This window comes from Neophocaena asiaeorientalis, unplaced genomic scaffold, assembly GCF_003031525.2.
Source record: "Neophocaena asiaeorientalis asiaeorientalis breed wild unplaced genomic scaffold, Neophocaena_asiaeorientalis_V1.1 scaffold4, whole genome shotgun sequence".
Classification (NCBI taxonomy): Eukaryota; Metazoa; Chordata; class Mammalia; order Artiodactyla; family Phocoenidae; genus Neophocaena; species Neophocaena asiaeorientalis.
In genome coordinates this window covers 4046946-4060168 of record NW_020173682.1, presented here as the reverse complement: position 1 = coordinate 4060168, position 13223 = coordinate 4046946, and the positions used below count along the sequence as shown (strand labels likewise).

Below are 13223 nucleotides of genomic sequence, written 5' to 3'. Positions count from 1 at the left end.
CGGAGTTGTTACCTGGTCTCGGGACCGGGAAGCACCGCAGACAGGTCCCCGCCCGGGAGGACGCCTCCTCCGCGCCGGGATGGGGTGCCGAGCGTGCGCCTCCCTTGTGCTCTTTCGGTTTGGGGAAGTTGTTTCCTGGGCCGGACGCGCGGGGCGTGAAGCCGGCGAACGGAGCTTGGACGGCGCTCCGGGTCTCGGGTGGAAGGAGGGTGGGGGAGGGGCGGCCGGACCGACGGACGCGGGGCGCCGCTGCCTGCGCTGCGGGCCGCGGTGTTTACCGATGAGTGCCGTTGCGCCGGAGACGCACACCCGCCCTGCCTGGCGTGAGAGTTTAGAAAAATAACAATAATGACGAGAGAGCGAGCGCGAGCCCCGAACATGTGGTGGTGGTTTGCACAGTCGCCTTTTGCAGTTGGGAGAGACGGTGGAAGTTGACTGCATGTCTGCTTATCTCGGGCGCCGCTGTGCCCGCTCGCCCGCCCACCGCTCGGCAGCGAACGTCTGCTGGTGGGTATTGTCTGGACAGTTCCTGCGGCGACAGGGCCGAGGCTGGAGCGCGGCCCCCGCCCGCCCGGTACCTGTTTGGAGAATAATGGGCGGCAACGGCCCTGCCGCCGGCTGAGGCCGAGTCTATATAAGGAATTGCACGGACCTAGCGGACCGAGGGGCTCGTGTGGGTTCCTGCGTTATTTTTAAAACGAGTTTCTGAGAGTCGGGAAATAAAGGCGCCTGAAATGGGATCGCCGTGTCCGCCAGAAAATGAGGAAATGCGGGTTTAAGTCAGAACTACCCGGCGCTCGCCCCACCCCCACGCCTGGGCCCCCTTTCTCCCTCCCCTCTGGGATGCGAAACGCGAGGTTTTGTAACCTTTCCTGGCAATTTCAGATTTTGTGTGGGATTTCCTGTCTCGAAGCAGATACGAAGGTTTTAGGCGGTTCCAAGATGTTTCCTTCCAATCGTAAACGTAATTTTAATATATTCGAGTCGACATTAGAATCACCGCTTTCATGAACGGTGTTAGTTATCCAAATACACGTTTGTATTTTAAAGACCTCCGTTAGTTATGATCGATAACTAATACTGGGCGTCCTCATTGTGGAGAGATGACTTGTTACGGCCGCAGCGGAGCACAGGCTATTGCAATTTTAATTTCCTGTTTTAGCGTCAAATAGTGTGTGTGCTATATCGAGCTGTTGCTGCTGTGGCTTTATGAAAGGTAAGTTGGTTTGGAAAGGGCTGTTCGCGTTTTACCTTATTTAAAATGTTCGTCGCCAGAGAAAGGGGCTTTTCTTGTTGCTGACGACATGTGTGTGACATGTGAGTCTGAACCACCCAGCGTCTGTGCAGCTGCTGTAAACATGTTTACCTGAGCAGGAAAGGATGGATTTTCCTCCTAAAGATCCTGTGATACGAATATTACACCCATAAGGCATATCAACAGCTGACTTAGGGGGAAAAAGCGATCCCGAAAGGTACTTGAAATCAGCAGGAAAGAGAGCTGCTGGACGGCTGCAGCAAATGGCAACTTGCGCAGGTAGAAAAAGATGGTGTTTAGTTTTTCCCTGCGCGTGTCAGCCCCTCCAGTCTGCTGCTTTCATTCTCAAGGGAGCGATTTATTTACCGCGCTTGCTGTCAGTGTTTTTCCTTTGTGTTTACTATTAGAGAAACAGATTTGGGGCTGTTTAGCACAAAATGTCTCGTCTGCAGTGTGCATCACCCTCAGAAAACAAAAGGTGTTTCAGATAGCACTGTGCTACTACAGGTATCTTCCATTTTCATCAGTGTTGGCTCGGTCCTTGTATTTCTTTTTGTTCTCAGATGCGTTTCATCCATTGCTGATTATTACAGCCACGCTATTTGATTAAGCCTCATGATTTGCAAATTAAAAATGAAGTTGTATGTCATTGTGTTGTGAAACCTCAGGATAGGTGCTGGTTAAGATTTCTTAGCAACGCAGTCATATTTAAGTTGCAGTTGTTTATTGGAGAGAATCGCTTGGAAAATGTTAACTCTTAAATCTTTTTAATGAAGGAATAAATGATGTATACAGTGGGAGGTGGTCATAGAGATACTTTATACTGTAATTTATATGTAAATAATTTTTTGTTCATTTTAAAATAAGGCATGCAGATTTTCTGCTAAGCCTTCAGTAAAACATTTTAATTTCCTTTCTGGAATATATCTGCAGAGTAGGATGTTAAGGGGAGCATCAAGTAATGTAACTTGACAGGGGTAAAACAGTTGAGCAAGGTTTGGCCAAAGCCTGAAACCTTATGTAGTAACTCTATGGTGATGATGTTAGTGGCTTAAATTGATTTTTTTTTTTTTTACCGTTTATAATGTAATGCTTTGTTTGCTGTATTTTTAAAATCTGCCTTCTCATTTTCCACTTCTACTCTTTGTGGTTACTTATTTATTTATTTATCTATTTGAGAAATGTACTCTAGCTGCTAATGACTACATACTGATTAATTCACTCTAGATGGACTGGCAGGTACATATCTTCTGTCATTTGCATTTCTACTTGCTGTCTTTGGAAACCACCAGTAGAGGATGCTAACAAAAATTATTATTGGTGTAGTATACCATAAATCTGTCTATCTGCTGTTGATTTGGGACCTCTGCTTTGATAGGGACCTTCAGTATAATTCCGGGTCTTACCCTTATTTAAAACTAGCCCTGGGTAAATTAGGCAAACGCATTTTCTAGTCTGCTAGGACTGGAAAGAAGTAGGATTGTTTTAGCTTGAACAGTTGTATAAATTTGGTCTTCTTAAATCTTGCAGCTGAGATTGCTGTCAATTTAGTCTTGCTGTAGACCAGTTGTATTACTGCTGTTTTAAAGAAAGTTATGTTTTATGTTGTTAGGTTTAGAGAAGAATATGTAATGATCGGTCTGTATTTATTTTGCATTCTTACTATATTTTTTAATCTCCTTTTTCATTCATGGTAAGATCCCTGGAAATACATATTTTTAGACATTAAAAAATGTAAATGGTTGGATACGGTAAGAAAATTTGAAAATAATGGGTGATATTGTGTAATTATTTTTTCATAACTTACATAGACTTAAAACTATACATGGGTTGGTGGACGACTACTGAAGAAGGTATTTAACAGCGGTCGCTCAGATGTTAGCGATTTTTATCTTTTCCTTCCGCTTCTGATTAAGATTCAGAACCAGGTAGTGTATAAATTTTAAATTTACCAATTCTAAATTAAGGAATGTAAATTTGTTTTGAAGTTTTAAATGCATTTAAGAGTCTCTGTAGTTTACTAATTATTGTATGCTTGTTTTCAGAGAATTCTTTACAACAAATATAAATTGGTATTGTAACTTATATTCCATGAGATTTAATGTATTTAGTTATGTCTTTTTGGCCTGTGTCTATGTAATTATGTTAATGTTACTGTAAACTTTTAGAAGCCTTTCATTAGGTCAAATGTTAGAAGTATTTACTTTCCTAATTTTTTTAGGTATTTTTACCTAAATATTTTTTTAATGGTATTTCTGTAAATGCACCAACACCAGTACCATAATGCAACAGTAATACTCTTTATCTTGAAATAAGTAGAAATTATGTGAATTATCAGGTAAGCCTGTGTGAATTTCTCATTTTAGGGTGTCATAGTTCTTCTTGTTCGAGAGAGAGAGTGTGTGTGTGTTTGTGTGTTTGTGTGTGTGTGTAAATATAGTTTTACATTTCCTGACACAGTTCTTGAGTGTGGTTTTCTAATTCCTAGAGTTCAGCAGTGAATAAGTTTGGTTACTATCAACTTATTTTTTTATGAACTGAGCAACTTTACCACAAAGCCATGACATATACAGTTGTAGCATGGAGCAAAACTTAAACTATCTTATAAATTGAAAGTACCAATCACTTGTTAAAATGATCCTAGTATAAAAGCATATGAAATATTTGGTTAGTACTGTTTTTTCTTTCTTATATCCAGTGTTTTTGAAATGCCATACCCTATGTTTGCAATTTCAGTAACTTTGAAGCCTGTGGTGAGAAAGTTATATCAAGTTGGGAATGATACATTTAAAATAACAACTTAATTGTGTCTCATAGTTGTGGTTTTTTTTCCTCCTTTTTTGCTTTCCCCTGTATAAATCACTTCTAAGCATGTGATTAGAGACAGATGTAAACACAGATGCAATATCTGGAATTATATTGTTAGCTACTCTTAACTACCTGTAGTGAATTGCAATGGAGGAGAAGAAAAGTCATGCAGATGTTAGAAGAAGATACACATTGGTGTGTGAAGTGCAGTGAGAGGTTAGAGGACTTGGTGAAATGGTAGAAATAGTATTTAGGACTGAAAAAGGTTTCTTAATCCTTGCAGTATGATCACTAATTTATGGGGAAATGTATGTTCATCTCTAATAGAGCTATAAGCTAAATAAAACAAAAGTTCATTGTTGAAAGAGAAGTAAAATATTTTAAGTTAGAAAGATACCCTGATTACGAAATATAATAAAATGTATTTTTAAATACTTTTTAAAAGGCTGTATGTTGTGCCTATAACTAGCTAAACTAGTTATATTAAAAGTAGAAAATAAATGGATATACACATAGTAGGAAAAGTTCTGTAGCAACCCTGGTTAAAATTAAATGTGATCTGTTACACAAGCATTGCTATAGGAAATAATCTTTCCTTTGGATGGGACAGTGGCTTTTTTTCTAAGTTTTTCCAGCTTTATTGAGATGTAACAGGCGTACAACGTTGTGTAAGTTGAAGGTGTACGGTGTGATGATTTGATACATGTATATATTGTACATGTTTGCCACGATAAGGTTAGTTAACACACCCTTCACCTCACGTAATTACACTCTGTTGTCGCCATGGTGAGAACATTAAAACTACTCTCATAGCAGCGTTCACGTATAGCATACAGTTCTGTTAACTAGTATCCTCGTGCTGTGCGTCAGTTCCCCAGAGTTTATCCGTGTTATAGTTGAAAGTTTGTACCCTTTGACAGACATCTCTATGGGACAGCGTTTGAAGAATTGTATCTGCAAAGGAAGCATTCTTAGGACATGGATTTTACCAAATACAGTTTTTCAGTATGCCGTGCACGTGATGGGATGGGTTATACTGCTTGTTAACCTGAAACGGAGTTTCTTGGAAGTATGGCAACATGCTTAAATAGCACGGTGCTCTCTAATGAGTAAAGTTTGCCTGTGGATTGTGTTCAGAGAAAAAAATTTAATGTTTACAACTCACTTCATTAATTTTGTTAAAACGTATTTTGGACTATATCATTTAGGTGTAGATAAATCCAAAGATTCTAGAAGGAACAGCCAAAAAAGTGGAATTCAAGTCCAAGCTATGAAACGTTTTATTAGATTCTTATTTTTCATTCTCTAAGAAGTTGTTTTCCTCTCGTTTATTTCGTCAGATGTTTCCTTGTTATTTAATACAGGTGCTCTGGAGACACAGGGAATGCAGTTAATTGTCCATGTACACATACATTTTTCTCCTACAGCCAACTCTGTGTATTCCTGGGACTTGATGTGCAGGGTTTGGGGTCTGCACTGTAGCTGTTGGTGGAAGACCTCATAGCAGGGCAGCCTGGAGGACCTTCATCCTTGCTTTTGCTGCAACAACTGCATCTGTGCTGGAATTATTAGGAACAGATGTTTCGTGACCTCTTAATTCCCCCTCCCCTTCCCCCTCCCCTTCCCATCCATATTTAAACTTCAGTGTGAATGAAGATAAATAGGGGAATGATGTCAGTTTCTCATGTTTATTATTGTATTCTAAAAATATTGCAAGACATCTCTTTTCTCTTTTAAAATGTTCCAGTTTCAAGATTTTAGGTATACTCTAATTCCAGCTTTTTTGAGATATTTTAAATATTGTGATATCAATTTTCTTTTTATAAAATGTGACACCACTAATTTTTAGATACCTCAGTTACTATTCATGGTCACCAAGCCACGATATAGTCTCATTTCCCTTATTTTTAATGTCTTTATATCCATTTAATCCACAGATCTAATTGAATGCTTGGTTTTTTATTAAATGCTCAGGGTGACCAGTCTGTTGATTAAAAAATTCATCATTCTCTTGGAATCTTACATTTTTAATATGGAAGGGACTTTTAGGGAATCATCATTTTTAATCTGAAAATTGATACAGGTAAGCTGAAATTTAGGGCCTTCAAGTAGAAACTCCATGCGAGACTATAACGTGTGTTTTGAGAAGGGGCAGTGGTGACGCGTGGAATAGTGGGTAGTAAAATCCTTAACGGAATAGAGTGTCTGAACCTGGGCTCAAGTTAACGTCACTCTGACTTAGGTACTTGCCAAGGCTCTCTGAACATCACTGTATCTCTAATGTTTTCTCCTTTCTACCCTAAAAAACTAAGTTGCTATTCCTTCCTATTGCTACATCACTTTTCTAAATCTCTTTTGATACTCTTTTATTTATTTATTTTTGATTGCAGGGGAGGGAATAGTTGGAGCAGAGAGAAAATAATTTCATATGAATAAAAATTAAGAAAATAAAAATTGTGGAGCTGGAGGGATTCGGGACAATCATCCAAATCCATTTTTTTCAGATAAGCAAACAGATTCAAAGAGGTAAAAGGACTTTGCCAAGTTCCTGTTACTAGTTTGCTTGGACCAGGTTACAGCTTCTCAGGCCGGTAGCTCGGTGTTCCGTTATTAGACCGTTTTATCTATGATGATAACAATGAAGAAGTAGAAGCTGCGAATTTTCCAGTTTGTCAAAGTAAAAACCAAATGCATTGTGTAGAATACTCAATCATCTCATAAAAATGGATTTCTAATCTATTCCCATAAATTCATCAAATTTAACAGTTAATGTGCCGATACCACTTCGGGTGCAGAGAGTAGGTTTGGTCTGCTTAGAGGCATATGCTCCCATTATTTGGATTGTAACTTTCCCTCTTCATTCCCTGCCTCAACTCCCATTCACCCTGTCCCACCCGGTCCTTCCCAACCTTCATTTCCACCCAATCTAGTGTGTTTTATATATGTCTTTGGCTATGTCTGTTTCCTTGTAAAATTATCTAGTTCTTTGTGTGTTTTGCATCTGTATGCCCGATATTTTGCTCTATATTTTACTTTCGCCACCCCTGTTGTTTGAGATCTGATCTGTTCATGTTCCTGTAAGTACATCTAGTTCATTGCTTCCAGCTGTGCAGTATTTCATGGTGTGTGTCAGCACTTGTCAATTACTCATCAGTTCCCCTAATGATGGATGCCTAGGTTGACTCCAACTCTTGGGTACAAATAATTCTGTAAAAAGCATCTTTTTACATGTTGCTAATGGCTGTGGAAGAGTTTCTTAGGGGACATACATGCAGGCATAGTATTGCTGAGTTATAGGTTAGTCACGTATTTCATATCGCTAAATTCTGCCAGATTATTTCTAAAACGGCGACACCACTGTTTACCTTCACCAGTGTTAACATAAAAATTCCTATTTTCTCACATTTTTGTCAGCTTTTGGTATTGTACAACATCTGCATTTGGCTATTTTGACAGTTGTTAAATAGAATATTGTAGTTGCTTTAATATGTATTTTCTTGTTTACTCGCGAGGTTGATTATTTCTTCATATCCTTGCTAGCCATCTGAGTTTCCCTTTCCATGTCTGGCTTATTCATACTCTTTGCCCTCCTTTTTGGCTCGGTTTCTACTTGTTGATTTCCTAGAATTCCTTGTGTATTTGAGATAGTAATCCCAATCACCTGTTGACTTTGCCTATGGTATGGAAATCCCTAATTTTAATATATTTACATCTGTCAAAGTTTTGACTTTGTGGGTAGTAAGAAGTCCTTCCTAATCCATGAATTGCAAAGATATTTTCTTAGATTTTCTTCTAATAGTTTTGTAGTTTTACCTTTCATATTTAGGTCTCTGGTGAATCTGGAGTTCACTTTTTGAATATAGTGTTTCTTTCTGAAGGGGAGCAAATGTAGCGGTTAAGGGTTTGGGTTGATCCTATAATTTACTAGATGAGTCACCTTGGCCAAGTTACTTAGTCTCCGTATGCTTGAATTCTCCCATATGTAAAATGGGGATGGTAACCTTAGAGTTTATGAAGCACTGCGCTTAGCACAGTTTTAAGCATTCAGTAAATGTTTGTTTAAAGTTTTATTTATATTATTAGATTATGTTTGTTTTAAATGCATCTTGCATCAACTGACACTTAATTCCTTATTCTCTTGTCCACAATTAACTTTGACTGACATAACTACCATCTAAAAGGATGTTGTTATAAAATTTATTCATTGCTTCTATAGCTTTGACCTTAAACATTGCTTAGTTGTTCTGGCCTTAAGAACAAGGCTGTCTGTTAAATCAGTAATAGAATAGTAATATACACTGAGTCTTCATCTTATAGCTATTAGTATATATTTTTCAGCTTGAGGAAGGCGGCCTTGAACTCTTTTTTAAAGAGCATTATATTGAGAGAGACCTCACCATATTACTTAATGTATAATATTGACCTGAACTTCAAGGGTAATGTCCCAGTATTATTCAATTGCATAAAACAAAGAACCTTGACCTGGGGAGGATAGAAAGGGAGGGTTAGAGGGAGGCTCAAGAGGGAGGGGATAAGGGGATATATATATACATATAGCTGATTTACTTTGTTTACAGCAGAAACTAACACAACATTGTAAAGCAATTATACTCCAAAAAAGATGAAAAAAATTGAGTAGCTTAATGAACGTGGCATCCACAACTTTTCATGGTTTCATTCATTTAGTTTGGAATATATTGAAGAAGACAGTTGTATGTCTTCCTAAAACATAGTATGTTCTTGTGCTTATGGATCAAGGCAATCCTAAGACAAAAGTTAAAACGCTACCGTGTTTTGTGTGTGTGTTAATAAACTTTATTGAGGTATAATTTGCATTCTACACTGAAGCTTCATCTTATAGCTATTAGTGTATGTTTTTTAGCTTGAGGAAGGCTGTATGTATACACTAGTATGCATGTAACATTTTGGTGAGTGTTGACACACCTGTGGCTACCAGTGTAACCACCACCACAGTCAAGATACAGAACGTTTCCTGCTTGTACCTCATCTCAGTCAATCCTCCCTGCCTCTGCCCAAGCAACCACTGATCTGGTTTTGATCCCTGAAGGTGAGATTTACTGCTTTAGGGTTTCATATAAAGAGAATCACACAGTATGTGCTGTCTGTGTTCTTTTGCTCAGCATAACGTTTTCATCGTGTTGTTCATTCTTTCTGTGTTGCTGAGTAGTCTTCGATTGTGTGATGGAATTGGTTTCTGTCTTCATCTACAATGGGCTTCCTACAGGCAGACCTTGGAGTTTGGTTCCAGACCACCACAATAAAATGAATATCACAATAAAGTGTGTCACATGAATTCTTTGGTTTCCCAGTGCATGTAAAATGTTTACACTGTCCTGTACTCTGTTAAGTGTGCCATAGCATTGTCTTAAAAAACAGTGTGCATACCTTAATTAAAACACTTAGTTGCTGAAACATGCTAGCCATCATCTGATAACAGAAGGTTGCTCCAAACCTTCAATGTGTTAAAAAAACAAAAACAAAAAAAACCCCGCAGTGTCTGCGAAGTGCGGTGAAGTGAAGTGCCATAAAACGAGGTATGCCTGCATTTGAGTTGTTTCTGGTACTTTGCTGTAGAATAAAGCAGATACGAGTGTTCACATCCAATTTTTCTTGTGAATATATGCTTACGTTTCTTTTGGGTAGAATTGCTGGCTCATGTAGTAAGTGTGCGTTTAACTTTGCAAGAAACTGCCAAACCAGTTTCTAAAGTGCTTGTAGCATTTCACCTTCTACAGTGTATGAAAGTTCTAGTTGCTCCAATCCTTGCAAACGTTTGTCCACGTTTTAAATTAGGCTATTCCATGGATGAAGAAGATGTGGCACATATATACAATGGAATATTACTCAGCCATAAAAAGAAACGAAATTGAGTTATTTGTAGTGAGGTGGATGGACCTAGAGTCTGTCCTACAGAGTGAAGTCAGTCAGAAAGAGAAAAACAAATACCGTATGCTAATACATATATATGGAATCTAAAAGAAAAATGGTACTGATGAACTTAGGGGCAGGACAGAAATAACTACGCAGATGTTAGAGAGTGGACTTAAGGACATGGGGAGGGGAAGGGTAAGCTGGGACGAAGTGAGAGAGTGGCATGGACATATATGCACTATCAAACGTAAAATAGATAGCTAGTGGGAAGCAGCCGCATAGCACAGGGAGATCAGCTCGGTGTTTTGTGACCACCTAGAGGGGTGGGATAGGGAGGGTGGGAGGGAGGCTCAAGAGGGAGGGGATATGGGGATATATGTATACATGTAGCTGATTCACTTTGTTATGCAGCAGAAACTAACACACCATTGCAAAGCAATTGTACTCCAATAAAGATGTTTAAAAAATAAATTAGGCTATTCCAGTAGGTGTGTAGTAGTATCCTTTTGGTTTTAATTTGGATTTCACTGATAACTAATGATGTTGGAGTATCTTTTGATGTACTTAATGGCCACTTCTGTATTTTCTTTTGTGAAATTTCTGTTCTAATCGTTTATCTACTTTTAATTGGGTTGCTTGTCTTTTTATTATTGAGTTGCAAGGGTTCTTTTTATATTCTGGATCCAAGTTCTTTGTTGTATATAGATATTTAAAATATTTTCTTCCTTTCTGTGGCTTGTACCACATTTGATGAAGTCGAATTTATAATTTTATTCTTTTAGGCTTTGTGCTTTTTGTATTCTAGGAAATCTTTGCCGAGTTGAGGAAGATTTGCTGCTATGTTTTGTTTAAGTTTATAGCTTTAACATTTAGGCCTGTGATCCATTTCAGGTTAATTTTTGTCTCTACCTTGTTTTGATCTTCATCTGCAACCCTGCCTGAGATAGCCTTGAGTAGTTTGCAAGAGACAAAAACTTGATCTTACTCATCAAAATTCAGTATGAGAATTTCTGTTTGAGGTTTTTAAGAATATTTTTCAGAACCAAAGAACCAACGCTCTTGATTGTAGAGGAACACAAATCCTGCTTTCCTGGTTTTATACATTTTTAAACAGTGCAGTTCCATTGTGTCTAGTCAGCGTTTTCAAGTTTTCTGTGTCCTGAACACACTTTGACTTCACGGAGACGTTCAAGGCTAAAGTTTCCGGGAAGGATGCTTGAGAGAGAGTAGCCGGAGTTGAGCTGAGTGTGGATGTTCTCTTGATGGCCTCTTCTTACTCCTGTGTGGTGTCAGTGAGCTTAGCACTTCACTCTTACACTAGCCAGTTACTTCTTCCTCTGGTCTGTCACGCAGGCTGCTGCCAAAATTATCTCTGTGGAAAAAGTCTGATTCAGTCATTACCCCAATTAAACCCCTCCCTTGGATCTTTATTAACTTACAGGACAAAACCAAGATCCTTCGCATGAGATCCCAGGCCCTGGTTTATGGTCCTGCCCTGCTGTTTCTTTCCTCTCTCTGGTGGCGCCTCCGACCTACAGATTTCTGGGTCTTTCTCCGTGTCTTTGGAGGTACTTTTGTTCCCTCTACCTGATACACTTTTTTCCCCACTACCCCATATGTTTTGGTATGTTTTGAAGTGGACAGGAGTTCATCTCAGGTATTTCTTCGTCTGAAATGCTTTCTGTGATCCCTTTTCCATTTGTCAGAGGAAGTTAATTCTCTTCTGTTACACCGTCCCTGCATCGGCAGGCGGACTCTCAACCACTGCGCCACCAGGGAAGCCCGGATCCGTTTTTTATACTTGTATTATTGTGCTTTTTCTGCTGTGTTATGGTGTGTTTCTGTGTCATCCTCCCTATCTGACCCTGGTTTCCTTTAGGATGGAGACTGTCTTCCTCACCCTGGCATGCCAGGGGGTAGTCGAGTGGTAGTAATGATGTGGCAGGCACAGCCCTACCGCATTTACACTGCTGTCCGCGTGCCAGGTGCTTTACATCTGACTAGCTCATTGGATTCTCACAGTGATCCTGTTACGGTTTTTAGACCCTTTTTGTAGGTGAGCAAACAAGCAAAGAGATTAAGTGATTTACCCAAGTTCACACAGCTGATAAGCAGTAGAAGCGGGATTTGAATCCATTCAGAATCTATACTCCTATAGCCACCGCCCTTTCTTGCCTCTCAGTGAACCGGCACATGGTGGGCATTCAGTGCTTGTTCAATGAAGGTTAACCCTGGGAGAAGAATTTTATTGCCCTGCTCCCCTCTGCCCCAAGGGTAACTTGAAAGACTAGTTAAAATTTTTACATATTTTATAATATTTAAAAGCATATACATCTGAGTTGGTTAATATTATTTTTACTCAATTGAGAGCTTTTTTCAGTTCATTCTTCTTGGACTGGTGATTTTTTATTTAAGTTAAAATCTTGCTTCCTGTAAGTTTTTTCCCATAAAAGGTAACTTATACACCAAATAAGGCTACTTTCCTTTTACTGAGGCGTAAATGCTTGATCTTGTTGATTTTTAGCTACATACTTTACCCCTTATATTGTTTAAGGAAAGAAATGTTTAGTTACTTTGAAGTTGATTACAGATATATTTATTTACTTATTATTTATCTTTTTCATGTCCTAAAATGTTTATATGTCACTGGACTAACTCCTGTGTGATTCTTATTTTTAAGATAGTGTTTTTCTATCTAACTTTTCTGTTTATTTTTATCACCTATCCCTATTCCTTGAAAATTCTTTATAACTAGCTTGTATCTTATTTTTGTTTGTAAAGCTCTCACTTTTTTATACTCCGTTTAGCTCTGTGTCTGGCTTGAACATTATAGGTATTAATGCATAATTCCTTCTGATCTGGTATCCTTAGGTGCACTTACAGAAAGAGCATTGAACTGGAAGATAGAAGTCTTAGATTCTGATATTAAATCTGCCATTAATTGGCCTAGGAAATTGGGAAAATTATTCCGTTTATTTGGGCCCAGGTGTGCTCATCTGTAGGATGAACATGATGGATTGCTGTGTGCAAGGCAGGGAGACTCTTAGGATGAAAGATACGGCATGTTGCCCCGAAGAGCTTCCAGTGTACTAGGGAAGAAACATAGCAAAACAAACCTTAAGAATTTAGTTTGGTAACTGATGAGATATTCTATCCCACACACATGGAGGGGATGGCCACGTCTTAAAAGATGTGTGTCGGTTGTCTTAGTAAAGATGTGGAAAATAATATTCCAGACAGGGTATTATATGTGCAAAAGGATGTCTCT

At 38.8% G+C, this 13223-nt stretch overlaps 1 protein-coding gene across 1 annotated transcript in view; it reads left to right on the top strand.

The window, feature by feature from the left end:
* ZEB1 (zinc finger E-box binding homeobox 1) overlaps positions 1 to 13223 on the top strand; it is a 192610-nt gene that overhangs the window by 182 nt on the left and 179205 nt on the right.